The sequence below is a fragment of the Bufo gargarizans genome, chromosome 2 (genome assembly GCF_014858855.1).
Source record: "Bufo gargarizans isolate SCDJY-AF-19 chromosome 2, ASM1485885v1, whole genome shotgun sequence".
Classification (NCBI taxonomy): domain Eukaryota; kingdom Metazoa; phylum Chordata; class Amphibia; order Anura; family Bufonidae; genus Bufo; species Bufo gargarizans.
The window spans coordinates 43,189,663-43,209,146 of NC_058081.1; the positions used below are offsets into that span (position 1 = coordinate 43,189,663).

At 44.8% G+C, this 19,484-nt stretch overlaps 3 non-coding genes across 3 annotated transcripts; 1 reads left to right on the forward strand and 2 right to left on the reverse strand.

The window, feature by feature from the left end:
• Positions 1–8,029: 8,029 nt before the first annotated feature.
• On the reverse strand, positions 8,030–8,102 carry TRNAK-UUU. Its single transcript has one exon. It is a non-coding gene; the product is annotated as a tRNA-Lys (tRNA).
• A 1,004-nt stretch (positions 8,103–9,106) lies between these two features.
• TRNAV-CAC lies at positions 9,107–9,179 on the reverse strand. Its single transcript has one exon. It is a non-coding gene; the product is annotated as a tRNA-Val (tRNA).
• A 5,326-nt stretch (positions 9,180–14,505) lies between these two features.
• TRNAV-CAC lies at positions 14,506–14,578 on the forward strand. Its single transcript has one exon. It is a non-coding gene; the product is annotated as a tRNA-Val (tRNA).
• Positions 14,579–19,484: the final 4,906 nt, after the last annotated feature.

Below are 19,484 nucleotides of genomic sequence, written 5' to 3' on the forward strand. Positions count from 1 at the left end.
AGAAAAGCACCCCCAAAGCATGATGTTACCACCCCAATGCTTCACAGTAGGGATGGTGTTCTTGGGATGCAACTCAACCTTTTTTCTCCAAACACAACGAGTGAAGTTAAGACCAAAAAGTTCTATTTTGGTCTCATCTGACCAGATGACTTTCTCCCATGCCTCCTCTGGATCATCCAGTTGGTCATTGACAAACTTCAGACGGCCTGGACATGTGATGACTTGAGCAGGGGAACCTTCCGTGCAGTGCATGATTTGAAACCATGACGGCGTAGTGCTCTACAGACAGTGACCTTTGAAACTGTGGTCCCACCTCTCTTCATGTCATTGACCAGCTCCTCCCTTGTAGTTCTGAGCTGATTCCTCACCTTTCTTATCAGTGATACCCCACAAGGTGAGATCTTGCATGGAGGGAGACTGACAGTCTTCTTTAGCCTCTTCCATTTTCTAACAATTTCTTCAACAGTTGATCTATTTTCACCAAGCTGCTTGGCAATTGCCCCGTAGCCCTTTCCAGCCTTGTGGAGGTCCACAATTTTGTCTCTGGTGTCTTTTGACAGCTCTTTGGTTTTGCCCATGGTAGTAGTTGGCATCTGACTGACTGTGGGGTGGACAGGGGTCTTTAAAGAGCTCAGACAGGTGCTACTAAGTTAGATTAATGAGTGGAGTAGAGGTGGACTTTTTTAAAGGCACAATAACAGGTCTTTGAGAGCCAGAATTCTTGCTGTTTCTCTGGTGTTCAAATACATATATTCAGCCGTGCAAGACAAATACATTCTGTAAAAATCATACAATGTTATTTTCAGAAAAAAAATAAAAAAAAATAATATATATATATATATATATGTATATATGTATATAATTTTTTTTTTTTTTAAATGTATTCTGTCTCTGAGTGGGAATGCACCTACAATGTGAATTTCAGACCCCTCCGTGATTTCTAAGTGGGAGAACTTGCAAAATCACTGTGTTCTAGTGGTGATAGATAATCAGTCCTCACCTCTCCTGTGTTCTCTCCTGTCCTTATACTATAAACAGTGATGAGCAGGGTGTTTTAGTGGTGCTAGATAATCGGTTCTCACCTCTCATGTCCCTCATACTTGGTATCTTCATGCTGCTCCAAGGCCCCTAGTTACAATACCTAAAACTTGTGCTGCACGTGCTTACTAGTACCTCCTCTAAAGACCAGAGGAGGAAGTTCACTGCTAAGCATGCCCGCAGTCATCTCAGAAGTGCTAGACAGAACAGGAAGACAGCATTAAAGGGGTTGTCCGGCAATAAGTAACTTTTCACAGGAGCCCTCGGATTGCCTCTGCTATGGAAAGAATCATACTTGCCTATTTCCCGGCGCTCTGGTCCTGCGTGCCAGCTCCCGTGTGTTCATCTTCTGGTTTGAGGCTTGTTTAATTCGTCCCCTGCGTGGGCATGATCATCTGCTCCTCTGCAGCCAATAACTGGCTTCAGCAGTGATGTCTCTTCTGGACTCCAGTCATTGGCTGCAGGTAAGTATGCCTCTTTCCTTGGCGGAGGCAGGCTGTGAAAAGGTATTTATTCATGTCGGCAATTCCAGAAATTCCAGTAAATATGATCCAAGTTCTATCTAAGTCACCTGATTACTTACATGATAATATCAAAAAGCCGGATGTTAACATTTTACTACAGGACATTCGTTATTACCAAATTATTTGTCACCTATGAAGGGGTCAGAGCCGGAATCGGAGTGCGATAAATGCAGGAGTCGGAGCTTTGGCTTACAGGCTCCACAGCCCTGACAGTAGGAAGGACTCGTATAGACCCATGGATGGAAAGTGGAGCCAAAAATACAAAATTGCTACCTACAGAATGTTAAATCGGGGGGGTCACATCCTCTTCGGACTTGATAGTCATGCCAGATGTTTGGCTGAGTTCGGCACATCAGCAATTTCCCAAAGGGACCATGTACAGATTGATTTCAGTGGAACTCCATTGCAAGGACTGTGGCTCTCTAGTCCCATTTGGGAAATTGGTAGTGTACCGTTCTCTCAAAACCTCTCTAGGTCTCATTTTGGTGGAGGTCCTTCTAAATTTTGTATAAAATCTCTTCATTTCAAGGTGTAATCACATTCCCATCCCTGGAGGTGTTTACAGGGGTGTTATGGTTTCAGCAAACGACACTTGATCATTGTGTAGTGAAAAATCATGCAATTTGTCCGTGTACGTTCCAAATCGGGTTCTCACCATTTTCAAGATCTCTGCTTGCTGCCACTGCAGGATTTTATTTATTGACCAGTAGATGGAAATCTGCCCTGTACGTGTGATGGGTGTTATCAGAACATGGTCTCTTAGGCTCTGTTCACATTTCTGCTCTGAGACTGCGTCAGAGGATTCCGTCATATGCAAAGGGAAGAATAGCGCAACATGCAGCACCGTGCTTCCCGTCAAAATGACAGATACGTGGCGGAACTCAATGGATCCAGATATAACTCTGTGAGGTCCGTCTCTGGTGTCCATCGTATGCCGGATACGGCACTCTGGGCTTTTTTGTTTTTTTGCTCCTCTGACTGCACATATGAAAATATGGGGGGGGGGGGGATCGGAAAATGTTAACAAAGCCTTACGTGATCAGGAGATATCTCTTGGAATTGAACAGTCAAGGTGAGCAGAGGGCTTGATAATCGTGAAGAACTGATACAGATATACAATCCTCAAGGTGAAGGAGCTGCCGCTCCAGTTTACGGAAGTTCTCCACTTCAGTGGACCTGTGTTCTACTTCACCAACCAATGTCTGCTGGTCAGGGACAAAAGCCAAGGCAGCTTCTTGCCACTTCGTTCTTGAAATCGTTGAGGGGGTCACCGGCCAAACATGATGCTATGGTTCATTATAGCGATATGCTACAATATCATGTGCTGGAAGTGCCCCTTTAAGGCTTAGCGCTCTGTTCCTCTACATAATAGGAGATTTACTTAGGAAAAATGAAGATTTTATTTTAAAAAATCCAGCTGAAGCAATTTAGTCATTTTGTTTGCGTCTCGCAGTATATTATTCATGCGGATGTTTGTATTGTTTTTGGTCCTTTTGTTTTCTGCACTTTGTCTTTTATGGAGCTGTCAAACTTGGATTGTAATTTCTCGATTAGAGTTTATTCTTTTCAGAGACCTATATTTATTGCAATGTCCTTTATTACGTTCCAGATGTCGTCATTTACCATTAAAATATGGTACAACTGCCAGATAGGATTAACTTTTTATGCACTTTCTTGTAAAAAAAAATTCCACAGGCTAAGGCCCCCTGCACACGAACATGTGCACCCCGTAATCGTGCTGCGGCTTGCAAAATGCAGCCGCAGCGGATCGCGGACTAGCAATCCTGCCGTTCCGTAAAAAGATAGGACATGTCCTATCTTTTTGCAGAACGGAAGTACGGGGCGAAACCCCACGGAAGCACTCTGTAGTGCTTCCGTAGGGTTCCGTTCCGCACCATTCCGCATCTCTGGATTTGTGGACCCATTCAAGTGAATGGGTCCGCATCCGTGATGCGGAATGCCCACGGAACAGCACCCGTGCATCGCGGATCCGCAAATGCGGTCCGCAATACGGCAACGGGAAGCAGGGGGGCCTAAAGTTGGCCACACATAGGGGGGAAGGGGTTATTTATCAAGGGACTTGTGACCATGTTAGTCTTAAAAATAGTCCCCTTTTTGACCATCCGACATCGAAAAGCTTTCGACAGTTGGACGGGACAGAGCGCCCGGAAACGCGTATATGTTGGTGAAAAACTACGCCAGCCTGAGGCTGGTTTTTATTTTTTCACAAGGCACAGGGACGGCCTCAGATTAGCCTAATTTATGACGGGTCACACGCCTCATAAATTAGGCTAATACTCCAGCATTGCAAGGGGAAACAAAGACTGGTGTGAAGATGCCAGTCTTTGTAAATGTGCCCCATTAGGTGTGCATCAGCCTGTTTCGGGCGGGACCGGCTGACTGTCTGATGCAGGGGGTGCACAACGCACGGACCACATGCGGCCCCGTCCTGCTGGATAGAAACACAGCTGATGGTCTGCCCGTGCGATCAGCTGTGTTTCTAACCTCCGCGCAGGATGAAATATTTTAATAATCTCTTGGAGGCAATATTGTGTGGCAAAAATAAATGTAAAAGACAAGTAGAAAAATATAAAAAAAATAAAAAAAAATACGAAAAAATAAATAAAACCATCCACAACAACTAAACCCATTGCCGTTATCGCCCTATAGACGTGAGGATATATATATCATTGGTGTCAGTTGGCATATTTAAAGGGAGTCTCTCAGTAATTTGTATGTTGGTAGTCACCCCCGTTTCCCCACACTGTGCCCTCAAACCGGCTGTGGAATGCATAGAGAGTCCTCTCCAGTATGTGCGCATGCACAGGAGTCCATGGCTCATAGCGGGGGTGCCTATCGACAGACGGATGACTTGTTAGGCCTTGCCAGAGATGGCAGGTTCCCTTTCAAGAATAAGGAGCCATAGTTTGACTTTATTTAGCAAATTCTTTAAATAAAATGTTAATAATGTATTAATAAAAACCTCACAAACAACTGTTAAACCACCACCCGTGCTAATTAGGTGCCTAGTCATTAAAGGGTTAACCAGTGAGCACTTTCCCCGTTAGTAATGGAAAGTGCTTACCGGTTATTGCATAGCGCCTGACATACAGATATAACCTAGAACTGTGGGCAGGAGGCGGGAATAACCGTCGAGCGCCGCCGTCTGCGGTGACGGAAAGCGCTCATTTATGACTAGGAGGCGGAAAGGAAATGTCGCCACTTAAACCCCTATTACCCTGCACGGTTTTCAGGCTGGTTACTGGAAACGCTCACTTTGTATCTGCTTTTGAAATAGACCAGTGCAAACGAGTGCCGATCAACACTTTTAGCGCCAGAAGCTGCAGGGAACAGCGGATCGGTGAGAGAGCCGGGTGAGCGGTCATCAACATTGAAAGCCTGGAATCCCCCTTTAAGGGTCCATTCACACGTCCGCGGTGTATTGCGGATCCGCAAATTGCAGATCCGCAATACACCCAGCCGGTACTCTTATAGAAATGGCTATTCTAGTCCGCAATTGCCGACAAGAATAGGACATGCTCTATTTTTTTTCCGGAGCTGCGGACCGCAAGATCGGGGCCGCGCTCCGTAAATGCGGAGAGCACATAGTGCGCTCTCCGCATCCATTCAGTCCCCATAAAGAATGAATGGGTCCGCAGAATTGCGGAACGGGAGCGGACAACACTTGCGGACGTGTGAATGGAGCCCAACGCTAGTGCACGGCCATGGTACAGGTCATATCCTGTCTGACTGTACGGTCTGTTTGTAGGGGTTTTCCAGCTGAAACAAAATAGATTTTAAAGAGAATGCTGTGAAAATAAATGAAGCCATACTCACTCTCCTCGTTTAAAATATATCATTTTTTTATTAAAAAAAATGTTTTTGCTGGAAAATCTGTTTTAAGGCTACTTTTACACTTGCGGCAGAGTGATCCGGCAATCTGCATGCAAACGGACAGCATTTGTAGACCGATCCGGATGCAGATCCGTCTCACAAATGCATTGCAAGAACGGATCCGTGTTTTTAAAGGTTTAATTTACATTGAAATGTATTAGTGCCGGATCCGGCATTAAAAATACTGCAATGCCAGATCCGGCCCTAATAAGTTTCAATGTAAATTAACACCGGATCCGGCATTCAGGCAAGTGTTCCGGAATTTCCGATGGAGATAAAACCGTAGCGTGCTGCGGTATTATCTCCGTTCTGAACAGTCAAAAAGACTGAACTGAAGACGTCCTGATGCATCCTGCACAGATCGCTCTCCATTCAGAATGCATGGGGATAATCCTGATCAGTTCTTTTCCGGTATTGAGCCCCTAGGACGGAACTCAGCGCCGGAAAAGAATAACGCATAGTATGAACGTACCCTTAGTACAGAGGAAGGATTCTGCTGTTTTTCCAGTTTTTGTCGTTTACTTTATTTGTATTAACGTGAAAAGTGATGTTATCAAAAATGCTTTAAAACTGTTGCTTTAATAAATGTTTGTTTTATATTTTGAGTGGTCGTTTTTGTAGCGCTGTTTTTTTGCTTTGCTTCTTAAATTTCAATGGAACGACTTAAAAAAAAAAAAAAAAAAAAGTCTATACAAAAATAATTAAAGGGGTTATCCAGTAATATATAATGATGACTTATGTTCCGGATAGGTCATCATTATTACATCGGCGGGGGTCTGAATCCTAGCAACCCCGACGATCAGCTGCTATGGGGCGCCGCCCCGCTCACTGAAGCTCTGTCTCCCGGCATCTCTCCCAAGCACAGCGCCGCACACTGTATAGTGGCTGTGATTGGTATTGCAGCACAGCCCTGTTCACTTCAATGGAGCTGAGCTGCAACTAGGCCATGTGACCTACGTATGGTGACGGTCACGCGGATTAGGAAGAATCGGGGGGGCCTCCCATAACAGCTGACCGGAGACACGGACCCGTAAACACATGGAAGCTCTTCCGTGGGTTTCCGGTTCCATGCCTTCGCACCACTAAAGATGGGACATGTCCTGTATTTTGCTGTATCTTGCGGATCGCAGACCCGTTCAATTAAATGCGGAGTCCACACGGCCGGTGCCAGTGTTTTGCGGACCTGTGGTTTGCAGTCCGCAACACGAGCACGGCAGCCCTACGGTGTTGGGGGCTCAGCTCCAGATGTCAGCTGAAGGTCTATGGGAAAGATGAAATGCAGGACACACACAGATTTTTTTTGCTCATTGTCTTTCTGGCTTCTTTTTTAAAAACTCAGCATGCTGAAGCTTGGGCATTTTTTTTCTCTTTCGTTATAGAAGAAAAGTCAGAAAAAAAACCACACAGGTAAACACTAAAAGCAAAGCCACAAAAACCACAGCAAAAAATAAAACAAAAAAACATAGGTTCCCTGACCATCGGGGAGCTTGATCATAGCCTGGCGGCGTACTCCACACTAGGCGTGCTGACGGATGTTGCGCCTAATTTATGACAACGGCGTACCCCTCGTCATAAATTAGGCACAGCATCTGGCAGCCTGTGCGCCTACACTGATAGGTACACCAGCTGCGTAGACTTCACTGGTCTTCTAAATGTGGCGGGCCGCCCTTGCCATACCTCCTTTTCAGGAAAATTGCAAGACCATTGGAGGAACGGCACTTGCGCAAATTTTTACACAAGTGGTGTTGGAAAAGTTGCAAACACACAGTTTGCGACTTTTTTGCATCATAAAAGTGCCGTAGATTTATGATACATCTGCTCCCATAACCAGATTTTTTATATAGTGGTAAAGATCTGCCAGAGCCAAATTCATGTGTGTAACGACCCTAAATATCATGGATCCAAGTTTTAAAATGTTTTTTCAGCTTAAAAATGAAAAACCGAAGTCTCGCGAGTCTACGGGAATAACTGACTTTGCCTCGGCGGATGCTGTGAGGAGACAGATCTCCGAACAGCATTAAACCGAAGTTTTGAGCGAAGCTCCTTGGGATCTGGGGTCCGAACTCGCTATTCAGTATAATAAACTAAGCAAACCGATTCTCTTATTGCACTGCTCATACGCACAGACGGCTTGACCTGCCATATGTTTCCTCCACAGATTTATGCAGTGGGAGCGTTGTCTTTACGCGATACGTGGTCCTTTTTATATGCTCCGTCACAGAACTTTTCAGGACATGACTGTAAGAAAGGAAACTCTACAGCTGAGGTTTCCCGCTCCACCTAAGCAGCTGCTTAGGAGAAACATGAACCTTTTACGCCATCTTTGTGCTTCCTTTTAAGAAGCCTCAAAAAACGTCAACCAGTCAGCGTGCAATCCTCACACCAGAACAATGAGCCAGAGGCACGCCTGTGAAAGGGTCGGCACAAATCAGATCAGGTTTCTTAAAGGTACAGAACACAAAAAAATAAAATAAAAACTGAACCAAAATGCCTTTTATAATGCAATATAAAAAGGACTAAATTAAATCAAACTGTAATTAACAAAATTACTATAGTGTACATTTAAAAATGAACGCCCGAACAGGGACTTGAACCCTGGACCCTCAGATTAAAAGTCTGATGCTCTACCGACTGAGCTATCCGGGCTTCTGCTGAAAGGTGCTCACGGCAGTGTTTTTGATGTAAGTTATTTGCGTTTAGTATTAAAATTGAGGCAGATATATAGATCAGCCATAGCATTAACTCCTTCAGTACTGAGCCTTTTTTCACTTTAAATGCCAGACCGATTTTTGGAAATCTGACGTGTCATACAGTAATAGCTCTGGAACGTTTTTACTTATCCAAGCCATTCTGTTTGCTCGTGAAACCTTGTTCTTCGTGTTAGTGATAAATTTGAGTCAATGGGCCATATTTATCATTAGCTCAGGTCAGAATAATGAAGTTAAAAAGTCCCCAAAAAATGCGCAAACGCTAAAACTGCGCACAAATTTGCGACTTTTTTCTGCTCTGCACTATGCTCGCCAGTTTTCTGAAAGTGGGCGTGTTTTCTTATGTAAATGAATCTCTAGACAGATTTACTATTGGGACTATTTAAAAAGTCGCAATTTCACTCCAGTGAGGACCATGCTTATCTTATGAGACTTTATAATAGAAGTTTCATAAAAACGTGCGACTTTTTCGTAAAGATGTGCGACTTTTGTAAAGCCGCTTACTGACGGATAAACTGCTACCGTCAAACCACATTTATCCCAGTCTTAAAGAGCCGATCATAAATCTGACTTGGCTAAAAATGACTTTAGCCATATGTGAAAGTGGAGTGAGCTGTCAGAGTCATGATAAATCTGGCCCAATATGTTTTACCTTTATTTAGAAAAAAAAAATCTAAATTTATAGAGAATTTTGAAAAAAAAATCACAATTTTTGAAATTTTAATTTCTCTGCTTTTAAGGCAGATAGTGATACCTTGTGAAATAGTGATTACTTGGTATAGTGAAAAATCTAACTGTAAAATAGGGATTACATTGGATTTTTTACACCTGTGGAAATGCAAACACCTGAATTCAATGGGTTTTTTTAGATGTTTTCTAATACTTTTGTCTCTATAAGTGAGGATATATGAAAATTAAAGGGCTGATTTTTATATATAAAAGTGTTTCTGCCCGGTTTCGAACCGGGGACCTTTCGCGTGTGAGGCGAACGTGATAACCACTACACTACAGAAACTGAAGTGATTTGCCAACCTGAGGCATCGTTATAGGGGAGAATTTACCATGAGGGAAATATCTCAAGTCAGTTTTGGTTGAGTCAGTGTCGGAGGACTTTGTGCCACATTTACCAAATGTCACACGTTGTTTGATAAATTTGTCTTATTCTTGTGTCTAATAAAGCTACTCCAGTTTTCCTACTCCACCCTCCTCCTGGAGTAAGATTGAGACATTTTTGTGACTTAAAAAAAAAAAAGTCTTAATGATAATTCTGGAGTGAAACACATTACTATAGCTAACCACGCCCACTTTTCCACCCACATTACAAAACTGGAGTGAGTGGTGTAAAAATGCAAAAAGTGGAAAAGTTTTGCGCGAGTGTAAAAAGTCACAAAAGAGTTCTGGAGTGAAGGTATAATAACTCAGGGCCATAGTGTTTACAAATAGTCAATAATTTCCAAAATTTAGTTCAAGAAGTTGTTTTATTGGAGCCTCCAGGGAGAAGTACAATCTGAGAATATGGTCCTTGGACTAACCAAGGTTGTGCACCCCTGGTCTATGCAGATTGTATAGGCCCCCCAGAGTTTTTAGCTTGGGAAACACATGGGGGCAATCACACTAGAGTACCTCTACACACCAGAGGTACTCAACTGGCGGACCGTGGTCCGAATCCAGACCGTGGTTGCCAGCTGTCTGGAGCCCTGCATGCACCCGGGTGCCAGCTCTCAGGGGGTGCCGCAGTCCAGAAGCCATGAGACCTCACTTGGAGTATTGTGCTCAGTACTGGAGACCATATCTCCAGAAGGATATTGATACTTTGGAGAGAGTTCAGAGAAGAGCTACTAAACTAGTACATGGATTGCAGGATAAAACTTACCAGGAAAGATTAAAGGACCTTAACATGTATAGCTTGGAAGAAAGACGAGACAGAGGGGATATGATAGAAACTGCTAAATACATAAAGGGAATCAACAAGGTAAAAGAGGAGAGAATATTTAAAAGAAGAAAAACTACCACAAGAGGACACAGTTTTAAATTCGAGGGGCAAAGGTTTAAAAGTAATATCAGGAAGTATTACTTTACTGAGAGAGTACTGGATGCATGGAATAGCCTTCCTGCAGAAGTGGTAGCTGCAAATACAGTGAAGGAGTTTAAGCATGCATGGGATAGGCATAAGGCTATCCTTCATATAAGATAGGGCCAGGGGCTATCCATAGTATTCAGTATATTGGGCAGACTAGATGGGCCAAATGGTTCTTATCTGCCGACACATTCTATGTTTCAATGAGCGCTTCCATCAATACAGATGGAAGCGCTCATTGCTGGAACGCTGGGGGCTGCGGTCCTGTCACTTACCACTCTGCTCCCCGCGCTCCTCCCCTCCTTCAGGCCGGCGGCTCTCTGAATGGTGAAGCAGGAAGACTTCTTCCTGCTTCCTCATTCAGCCTGCAAGCACAGATCTGGTGTCCGGCGTGTGTGGGCGGAGCCCGCAGTCCGGAAATCTGCATAAGCCCCGCCCACACCTTGCTGCAGAGTGATTTGTGTCTGCAGGGGAGAGAGGACTGTGAGCTTCAGGAATGGGACAAGGTGAGTAGGTACTGTGTTTTTTTTGTTTATTGTTTTTTTTTAACACAGAGGGGGCAAAATGGGCATTTCTACTCTAGGGGGCACAATGGGCATTGCTAATGTGAAGAGGGCACAATGGGCATTTCTACTATGGTGGGGGCATAATGGGCATTTTTTACTCTGGAGGGGGCACACTGGGCATTGCTAATGTGAAGGGGGCACAATGGGCATTTCTACTATGGAGGGGGCACAGTGCACAGAGGGCATTACTACTCTAAAGGGGGCACAGTGCACAGAGGTCATTACTACTATGAAGGGGGCACAGAGGGCATTATTACTGTGAAGGGGGCACAATGGGCATTACTAGCACAGAGGGCATTACTACTATTAAGGGGCACAATGGGCATTATTACTTTGAAGGGGGTACAATGGGCGTTACTAGCACTGAGGCCATTACTACTATTAAGGGGGCACAATGGGGATTTCTACTATGGAGGGGGCACATAGGGCATTATTACTGTGAAGGGGGCACAATGGGCATTATTACTGTGAAGGGGGCACAGTGGGCATTACTAATAAGGGGGCACAGTGGGCATTACTACTATTAAGGGAGCACAGTGGGCATTACTACTATTAAGGGGGCACAGTGGGCATTACTACTATTAAGGGGGCACAATGGGCATTATTATTTTGAAGGGGCTACAATGGGCATTACTACTATTAAGGGGCATTATTACTGTGAAGGAGGCACAATGGGAATTATTACTATGAAGGGGGCACAAAGAGGGCATTACAACTGTGAAGGGGCACTGATAAAGCATTACTACTGTGAAAGGGGCAAAGAGAGGGCATTACTACTATGAGGGGGTACTTAGGGTATTCATACTCTGTGGGGAGGAACTAAGGAGGCATCGCAAAGTGTCAGAGGCACTAAGGAGCATCGTAATGTGTGGGGGCACCAAGGGATCACCCTGCTGTGAAGGTGCACTTAGGGGTATCACACTCTGTGGAGATCTAAAGAGATATCATACTGTCTAAGGGGCATTCAAGGGGCATAATTATTGTTAGGGGGCACTGAAAGGACATTCTTACTGTTTGGTCGGCAGAAAGAAGATTAGGTGGGCTTGGAGGTGTGGATTATTGTAAAAAAAATTATAATAATGCAGCGCTACACGCCAATGGTGTTTTCCCTCCTTGTATTTTTTTTTTTGTTTTGCAGCTCGGACCTTCATCCTACGGCAGACTCGGCTTTGTGGACCTTTTACAAATATACTTGAGTACCCCTGCTATACACCCTTGCTTCTTCTCCGATCACAGCCATTCAGCTCCAGTGTGTCCTTGGCGACGGGTTCCCCTCCCGACCCTGGATCCTGGAAGCTGAACTGCTCTCTATTGAATCGTGAGGAGCTTAGAGAGATCTACATATAATACAATTTTTTTATTTATTAAAAACTCCTTTATTACAATAAAATAGTCAAACATACATACTTAGTGCTGCGAAGCAGCGCAGGCCACGAGGCAGCACTTAATAAATACTTAACAATCATCTTTCCTAGCATGGTATTGTTATGTAAAGCACAGGCTAACCTACACTATACATCACAATGCATACTACACTAGCATTCCTATTCAATCACTTACCATTCAACAAAGCAGACAGTGATGAGGGGAGGGGGAATCACATGCCCCAAGCTTTATTTAAAGGATAGACACAAAAGGGGTGAGAGGGGGAAGGAGAGGGGTTTAGTCCTCTTCTTCGTCGACGTCCAAAATGTTGTAATCCCGCAACAGGCTGTGGGTAAACCTGCAGCAGTCCAGGCCGGACATGCTCTCCCTCCTGAGGATGAGTCGGTTCCTGGCAAGCCATATAGCATCCTTAAAACAGTTCATAAGGCGCATGGCCTCAACAGTATGAATCCCAGGAAATAGTCCGTACAGCACCGAGGTTTCAGTTCATGTTCCAGGGCATCAAACAGGCCCTGCGCAAAGGATCACTCCCAGAACAGGTGATAAGATGTTTCCTCCGTGAAGTAAAACCTGGGGCAGTACCGGGTTTTGCATAGGTTGCGGGTGTGCATGAATGACCGTATAGGCAAGCCTCCCAGGATGGCCATCCATGACAAGTCCTTGTGCCCTTTGGTTAACCTGTCTGAAGACACATTAGTCCATACTGTCTCTGCGGTGTCATCAGGGAGCCCTGGAATTGACTCCACCAAGTCCTTCAATCTGATTATCTTGTGGATTGTCGTGGCCCTCCAGTTGATGCTCCCTCACAAACCTGATGACATCTCCGTAATACCAGGGAGCGTGCTAGTTGTAAGGGATGGAGCTGTCCCACTTGTCCCTGCCTAGACCACTCCAGAAGGGCAGGAGAAAGAAGTGAGACATGACCTTGACCTTGGAATGCCCTTCCTACCCTTGCAGGGCTCTTTGTACATGATGGCTAGATTCACTCTGTCCATTCTGGAGCCCCAAACAAAGGGAAACACTGTCCTGGTGATGGCCCTAGAAACGGTGGCAAGAGTGGGCCATGCCTGTGCGGTGTACTGTAGTACAGGCAGAACTTTGTTACGCAGGAAGAGTGCTTTGCCCTCAATAGTGAGCTGCCCAAGGCTCCATAGTCCAATACTTTGGTTCACCTTGGTCAAGCGGTCTTCCCAAGACTTGAGGGCTGCGCCTTCCTTCCCGAACCAGACTCCCAGGATCTGGATGAAGTTTGATTTGATGGTAAATGGGAAGGGGGCAGAGGAAGCCAGTTGCCAGTCCCCGAAGTGCATAGCTTCTGACTTCCCGCAGTTGTCTTTGGCCCCTGAAGCTTGTCCGAACTCCTCGTAGGTCTGGACGAGTGCAGTCACCAAACGCCGGCCAGCGCAGAAGATGGTTACGTCGTCGATGTACAGCAAGCACTTGACCTTGTAGTATCCTAGTCCTGGTGCAGTGATCCCTCTGATCTCTCCATTCTGCCGGATAGACTCCGCAACGAGCTCTATAACACAAACAAAAAGGAGAGGTGATAGAGGGCGGCCTTGTCTGACCCCAGAGAGGACAGAAAAGGGGTCAGTCTTCCAGCCGTTCACCAACACCGTGCTTTAAATATCAAGGTACATCAGGTTAACAAACGAACAGAACCTCCTGCCCAGACCCAGCTTGTGCAATGCCTTGCCCATGAATTCATGAGAGACTTGGTCAAAGGCCTTCTCCTGATCGAGGCTGACCAGGGCCGCGTGTACACGGCGGTCTTTGATGTATTGTACCATGTCTCTCATGAGAGCAAGAATATCTGTGATCCTGCAGCCAGGAATGACGCAGGTCTGATCCGGGTGGACGATCCTGCCGGTGACAATCTGTGATCGGGGAAGATGGAGATAACAATTACCACTGGCATTAAAAAGTTGCAAAAATAGGGTTCTTGCGACTTTTTACACTCGCGCAAAACTTTTCCACTTTTTGCATTTTTACACCACTCACTCTAGTTTTGTAATGTGGGTGGAAAAGTGGGTGTGTTTAGCTATGTTAATGTCTTTCACTCCAGAATCATCATTGAGACTTTTTTTTTTAAGTCACAAAAATGTCTCAATCTCACTCCAGGAGGAGGGTGGAGTAGGAAAACTGGAGTAGCTTTATTAGACAAAAGAATAAGACAAATTCAGACAACGTGTGACATTTGGTAAATGTGGCACAAAGTCCTCCGACACTGACTCAACCAAAACTGACTTGAGATATTTCCCTCATGGTAAATTCTCCCCTATAACGATGCCTCAGGTTGGCAAATCACTTAAGTTTCTGTAGTGTAGTGGTTATCACGTTCGCCTCACACGCGAAAGGTCCCCGGTTCGAAACCGGGCAGAAACACTTTTATAGCCATCAGTTCTTTACATTTTTATATATATCCTCACTATACAGACAAAAGTATTAGAAAACATCCCTTTATCATTGAATAATGGTGTCTGCATTGCCACAGGTCTATAAAATCCAACCCCTGCCTTTACACACACTTGTATAAGAATGGCTTGTTCTAAAGAGCTCACTGAACTCCAGCGTGGTTCTGTATTTGGATGTCACTGCTGCAACAAGTAAGGCCTGGGCTACACTGCAACTTTTTGTAGCGCGGCTGATTGATTTTAGCTTTTGAACACAGCTGCAGTCCAATCTTGTGAACTACAGATGTCATTCAATAGTTAAAATCAGCCGCGCTACAAAAAGTTGCAATGTAGCGCAGGCCTTACTTCTTTTCTTCTCCATCCCTTTCCCCTAAACAAAACCTACCTCATCCTAATGATACACACCTCAACTGTGGTAGAACCACATAATACACACCTCAGCTGCTGTAGAACCTCCTAATACACACCTTAGCTGCTGTAGAACCTCCTAATACACACCTTAGCTGCTGCAGAACCTCCTAATACACACCTCAGCTGCTGTAGAACCTCCTAATACACACCTTAGCTGCTGCAGAACCTCCTAATACACACCTCAGCTGCTGTAGAACCTCCTAATACACACCTCAACTGCTTTAGAACCTCCTAATACACACCTCAGCTGCTGTAGAACCTCCTAATACACACCTTAGCTGCTGTAGAACCTCCTAATACCTTAGCTGCTGCAGAACCTCCTAATACACACCTCAGCTGCTGTAGAACCTCATAATACACACCTCAGCTGCTGTAGAACCTCCTAATACACACCTTAGCTGCTGCAGAACATAGAAACATAGAATGTGTCGGCAGATAAGAACCATTTGGCCCATCTAGTCTGCCCAATATACTGAATACTATGGATAGCCCCTGGCCCCATCTTATATGAAGGATAGCCTTATGCCTATCCCATGCATGCTTAAACTCCTTCACTGTATTTGCAGCTACCACTTCTGCAGGAAGGCTATTCCATGCATCCACTACTCTCTCAGTAAAGTAATACTTCCTTATATTACTTTTAAACCTTTGCCCCTCAAATTTAAAACTGTGTCCTCTTGTGGTAGTTTTTCTTCTTTTAAATATGCTCTCCTCCTTTACCGAGTTGATTCCCTTTATGTATTTAAAAGTTTCTATCATATCCCCTCTGTCTCTTCTTTCTTCCAAGCTATACATATTAAGGTATTTTAACCTTTCCTGGTTTTATCCTGCAATCCATGTACTAGTTTAGTAGCTCTTCTCTGAACTCTCTCTAGAGTATCTATATCCTTCTGGAGATATGGCCTCCAGTACTGCGCACAATACTCCAAATGAGGTCTCACCAGTGTTCTGTACAGCGGCATAAGCACTTCACTCTTTCTACTGCTTATACCTCTCCCTATACATCCAAGCATTCTGCTTGCATTTCGTGCTGCTCTATTACATTGTCTTCCCACCTTTAAGTCTTCTGAAATAATTACTCCTAAATCCCTTTCCTCAGATACTGAGGTCAGGACTGTGTCAAATGAAGAACCTCATAATACACACCTCAGCTGCTGCAGAACCTCCTAATACACACCTCAGCTGCTGTGGAACCTCATAATACACACCTCAGCTGTGGTAGAACCACATAATACACACCTCAGCTGCTGTACAACATCATAACACACACTACAGCTGCTTCAGAACCTCATAATACACAGCACAGCTGCTTCAGAATCTCATAATACACACCTCAGCTGCTGCAGAACCTCATAACAGACACCACAGCTCACAGCTACTGCAACTCTCCGTTACTTCACATGGTTTTAATGTTATGGCTGACCACGTGTAATATACCTAATAGATTTTTTGCCCAATTGCGGTCACTAGCCTCTAGGTTTATCTGGAATGGCACAAGGGCTAGGGTGAGCTACAGAGTTTTGTCCAGAGCGAAGAGTTTGGGGGGAGCCGGCCTATCTGATTTCCAGGCATATTTTAGGGCCTCCATTTCAAATTGTGTTCTAGATCTTGTACACAAACGCTCTTTGAAACTTTGGGTAGACATAGAACACACCATTGAACCCCGTGTGGTACCTGGGATATTTTGGCTACCTGAAGCAGCACAAAACAGCCTCTTACCTACTCTTCGCTCTCCTTTACTCCAGACCCTGACTAAATTATGAGGAATATTCGCCTCCAAAACCAAGTTAATATCTGCTCCAGGTCCTTTGACAGACATTGTGGCTCATCCTGGCCTTCCCCCCCAGATCAGGAAATTACCATTACTCTGTGCAGTCCCCCCTCCCCGGATCCTAATTAGGGATATTTTCAATAGCTCGGGTCTCTTACCTCTCAGGGATCTATCGCACATATTTCTAAATTCCCCGGGTTGCTGGTTTCACTACCTTCAGCTCCGTAGCTTCTTGGGTTCCCTGACTCCCGGATCGCAGTTATCTGCCCCACTGACAAATTTTGAAAAGCTCTGTGTTGCCAACACAGGTCCGGATCATGGTATTTCTTTGATATATGGCTTGCTGGGTGCTGGCGGGGTGGAGGACTTATCACTCGCTGATCAGATGGGTAGTGTTGGGTTTGCCTCTGGTTGGGAGAGTGAACTGACATGTTCCCTGTCCTCTGAGCAATGGAATCGTTCCCTCCTTTTTACTCATAAATCATCCACGTCATGTCGCTTACAGGAGTTGAATTATAAGATCCTTACACGTTGGTATAGGACACCGGTTAAGTTGCACCATTTTTATCCATCGGTCCCCAACACCTGTTGGCGCTGTCAGACAGAGGTCGGCTCCATGCTCCACATCTGGTGGGACTGCCCTGGGGTTGCCCCATTGTGGCGAGAAGTTTTTGCTCTGTATAATGCTCTTTACCGGTCTACTATATCTCCCTCCCCCTTGATTGCTTTGCTCTGTATATTCCCAGGCAGGATCAAGCATGTCAAAAAAGGAGTACTTAGAACATTTGTTCTTTCTATGAGACAGATCATTCCACGCCAGTGGAGATCTTCGGACAATTTGCAGAGAATTACGTGGATACGTGCCCTGGATGCCTTATTTAGGATGGAGGAGATGGAAGCCGAGGCATTAAACCAAATCCAAGCATTTACACTGATCTGGGAACCTTGGCAGCAATTCAGGACTCTTCTCGTTTCCAAACCTGGTTGGGCACAGGTGATTGCACCTGGCCTCCTTGATATGCTTTCTTGTCGCTACCTTTATTCCTACCCTCCCCCCCCCTGTCCTTTGTTTGTCGTGCTGTGTTCTTGTCTGTCCCCCTGTCTGTGCTAGTTTACCGAGTTAGTTTGTTTCACTGTGAGCTACATATTAGTAGCCTTTTGTATAACTTCCCATTATTGAGTAATCTAGGAATTTGACCAGAGTTCCTATTACCTTCCCTTTCAGAAGTCAAGGTATTTCGAGTTACTCTTTTTGTATTTCTCAACGTGGAATCACTTCTTCAGCCTGATTTTGTGGTAATTGTCTTCTTTGGTCCACATCGTTGTGGCTCAGGGAGAAATGTTGTTCTCTAAATCCATTTGTATACTGTATTATATGTCTCATGTGATTCTGGAAATGTAGATGTCTTTCGCATACATTGTCATGGCGGCTATGTTTGTCTGTCTTGTTTTTCTATGCAATAAAAATAGATTCAACACTAATGTTATGGCTGATCAGTGTGTGTGGTTGTATATACACAATCTCCATAGACCAGAGGGGCACAGCCAAGGACCACATTCTCAGATTGTACTGCCCCCAGAGGCTGCAATATAACAACTTCCTCAACTACATTTTGAAAATTGACTATTTGTACTATCATCTTGAGAACCACAGTGCCTCAGGTTGGTAAGTCAGTTAGGTTTCTGTAGTGTAGTGGTTATCGCATTTGCCTCCTGTGAGAAAGGTTCCCAGTTCAAAACCGGACACAAACACTTTTATATATAGATATCAGTCCTTTACTTTTCATATATCCTCGCTGTACCGACAAAAATATTAAACATCTCAAAAGAAATTGAATTCAGGTGTTCGCATTGCCACAGGTGTATAAAATCCAGCACCTGCCTTTGCTACAAAGCAGGGGTACTCATGTGCGTTTGGTAAAAGTCCACATACCTGGGTCTGCTGTAAGGTAGAGGTCTGAGATGCAAAAAAAAAAAGAACTTCCAACTGCAGAGAGAGTAGAAGGGGACAGAGAAAGGATGGGAGTGGTAGTAGCAAGAATAATGGTGATACTTGTAGTCTTGGTGGCAGTCCTCACTCTGGCCTTCCCTTGGCCATACAGTGATGGGAGGGCACACCATGGTTTTGAAGGAGACCTCCTGCCTGATGGTGGATCAGGTGCCCTTAGTGTCAGTGAGTTTGGGGGGTTGGTGGATGCAAGTCTGGTTTTGCAGGTAACAGATGGACCGTTTTACTGGAAGCAGTCCCCAAATGCACGTGCTAACAAAGGTAACATAGTACATAAGGGTAGACACAGTTTTTATCGCACACGTGTCTTAGGTGGCTTTCCCAAGGCTGTGTATGGGTTGAGGAAGGGGGAGGGGGGGGTGTCCAAATAGCATAAAGTTCTCCTCTGAGTTTCTTTTTACAGATAAGTTTTGTAATCCTCCCAACTCTGTCATGGGGTGCAAGTTCTCAATCTGAAGATCTATATGGCCACCCTGTTTCCAGGCCTAAAAGTTGGTAAATTTGTCAGGCTAAAGTCCCGTCCCCAGCACACCCCCGCACCCCTTCAACCCTCCTACACGTCAAACGTGGCGCAAAAACATCTGTGTGGTAAGATTTTGTAGCAGAGGTGTTCAAATAGTCTCAAAAGGCAGTCCTGCAACATTTGTGCTCCACAATCTGCCATAAAAATGTTCATAAAATGAACCC